At 28.2% G+C, this 2,533-nt stretch overlaps 1 long non-coding RNA gene across 1 annotated transcript; it reads right to left on the bottom strand.

Moving 5' to 3' along the window:
• Positions 1-745: 745 nt before the first annotated feature.
• LOC120358500 lies at positions 746-2,178 on the bottom strand. The gene is made up of 3 exons (XR_005575442.1): positions 1,970-2,178; positions 1,602-1,877; positions 746-1,168 (listed from the first exon to the last, which is right to left on the bottom strand). It is a non-coding gene; the product is annotated as an uncharacterized LOC120358500 (long non-coding RNA).
• Between the last annotated feature and the right edge of the window lie 355 nt (positions 2,179-2,533).

Raw genomic sequence — 2,533 nt, 5'->3', positions numbered from 1 at the left:
CAATTCATTTCTTTCTTCTCTCAATTGATTTGCCTTTATTAGTTGTTCCTCTATATTTTTCATTGATTGTTCATATGTAGGTATTTCTCATTGCTTTATATTCCGTTACAAACTGTGTTTGTATTTCATTTTTATCTCCTTTTTATGTTGAATATCGCTTAAAAGTTTTTCGATCGTTTTGTGAAAAATTTCTGTAACTCTTGTCGTTCTAACCGTTTGTTTTCTGTGCGTACTATGTGACAATGTTTGCAATATATATATGTTGTAAAGATTACATTAATATTAGTTATATCAATAGAGAGGATGTATAGCACATTTACTTGATTTGAACAATCATTTTCAGTGTGGCTTGCATTTATTTCCGATGTAGTGTTCCTTGAATTTGATGTTGATTCTACATTTACATCTGTATTTAAATTAACTCCATTTTGATTATTCATATCACAGGTATTAGCTCTGTAATATGTATACAATGGATAAATAAAACAGTTATGTCTTATCATTAAAGTAATAATAAATATAAATTATAAATATGTAGAATTTAATATATCTTTTTAAATAATATTTCGTACTTATCAGTCTGAATCTCAAGATTAGGAACTTGCAAAGGTGTGCTAATTTGAACATCATCCCTTAAAAGTAGACCTTGCTTTCCAGATATTGCCAATGGTCGAATGTTGTGCTTATGACCCAGAAGTTTAGTTAACTGTTTGTAACTATTATCAACGCATTGTACTTCATTGCATGTTATCCATAAAGTTACATTAAGCTTGAAATAAATTTAATATTTACTGTTCATATGGACATGACATGCGAGCTCTGCTTGTTTTATTATTATTTAAAACCATATTTTTGAACGATCTCTCTAAAGACTTATATTTATTTTCGACTTGTACAAGTGTCACGTTGTATCCATGTTTTTGCATACTTTCTGTTATTTTTTGCCATAATATTTTCTTGGTTTTAATTTTTCTGTTCACTAAGAGATCACTGTTTTTCTCATATAATTCCAAAAACAGTTTAGTTGTTGCATCATCCCAAAAAGTGTCTCTCTTCTATCTTGGTTTGTTCTATTAGCATTATTTTCATAATTAGCATTATTTTCATCGTTACCATTATTTTCTAGACTACAATTTCCATAACTATTTGTATCATTTGTTTGTTCGTTCTGTTCCACATTTGGACGTAATGTAATAGACATTAATTTACATCAACATAACATTGCAACGTATCACAGGTAAAGTCAATATCTTTATATTTTAAGTAAAATATTACACCATCTGAAAGAATAAATAAATAAATAAATAACATAAAAGACATGATAAAAGGATATAAACATGCATCGTATAAACGCATATAATTAGATAGAATTATAAATCACAAAAAAACAAAATAAGATAATGAAACATCAAGCCTAATCGAAAATATCCACAGTAATTACTGTATTAACATAAATAAAGTAAATGTAACGTTCTGTAGATTTGGATACTTATTATATATTTACACATTACTTTTAACAAAATTAATTACTGCAGATTTTAGATTAGGCTTGACGTTTTATTATTTGTCTCATTTATATATTTAGATAAATTTTGACGTACCTTTGGATTCACAAGTAACATTTCCATTTTCATCAACCAAAATATTTTCAGCTGCATCCCTTTTAATGTATGCACTTCCCGTTGTTTCCATGTTTTAATATTCTAAAAAATATTCAGTTTTTAATATTTTAAAAAATTAAAATTCTATAAAGCTCTCACTATACATCTGATAATCATATACCTAATTGCGTTGGTGGGGAATCGTTATCTCCTTGACTAGGACTCAATATAGTTTCCTTAATTTGACTATTAACACCCTTCGGATCTAATATAGCGCTATAAAAAGTAAAACTTTAAAATATAAAATACATATCAAACATATATTTATCCTTTATATTTACCCTTTTAAGTTACGGCAGTAAACTAACCTCTGAACTAGTGCAGCAGTTCAGTTGAAAAGAACCAGGCCATTTCAGACTTTCCACCTTTGCACTGCTTGCACTTGCTCAAGACCTGGGGCAAGCAGTTCAGTGAACTGTTGAACTAAGTTCTGTTGTATATACTAATGAAAAGAACAGTAACTCTTGACGTCACTTCTGGTAAAAAGAACGCTTCAGTGTACACTTTTTGAATTAGTGCAGAAAGTTCTGCTGAAAAGAACAAACCTATTGTCAAAAAGTAAAATGGTATTCTATAATTCTTCCTTTTCTCTATTATATTAATACATTTTTTTAAAACAGTAACAATTTTTTTAAATATATAAAAAATATATTTAAAAGCGAAATTAGATCCATTGTCGATTGTCGTACAACATACTGTTGTATTTGAAGAAATGAGTACACAGTTATCTCACGCAAAGATACTCGTTTTCACAACTTGAAAAAAAGAACACTTTTTTATCAAAAAGAACACTAACTTTAATCTAATAACTTTATACAAATAAATTGTGGTGAAATTATTCTAAATATCTCGTGACAGCTCCGCGTCCCAGA

Source organism: Solenopsis invicta, chromosome 8, assembly GCF_016802725.1.
Source record: "Solenopsis invicta isolate M01_SB chromosome 8, UNIL_Sinv_3.0, whole genome shotgun sequence".
Classification (NCBI taxonomy): Eukaryota; Metazoa; Arthropoda; class Insecta; order Hymenoptera; family Formicidae; genus Solenopsis; species Solenopsis invicta.
The sequence above is the reverse complement of the archived record's forward strand: the minus strand, read 5'-3'. Positions and strand labels throughout refer to the sequence as shown.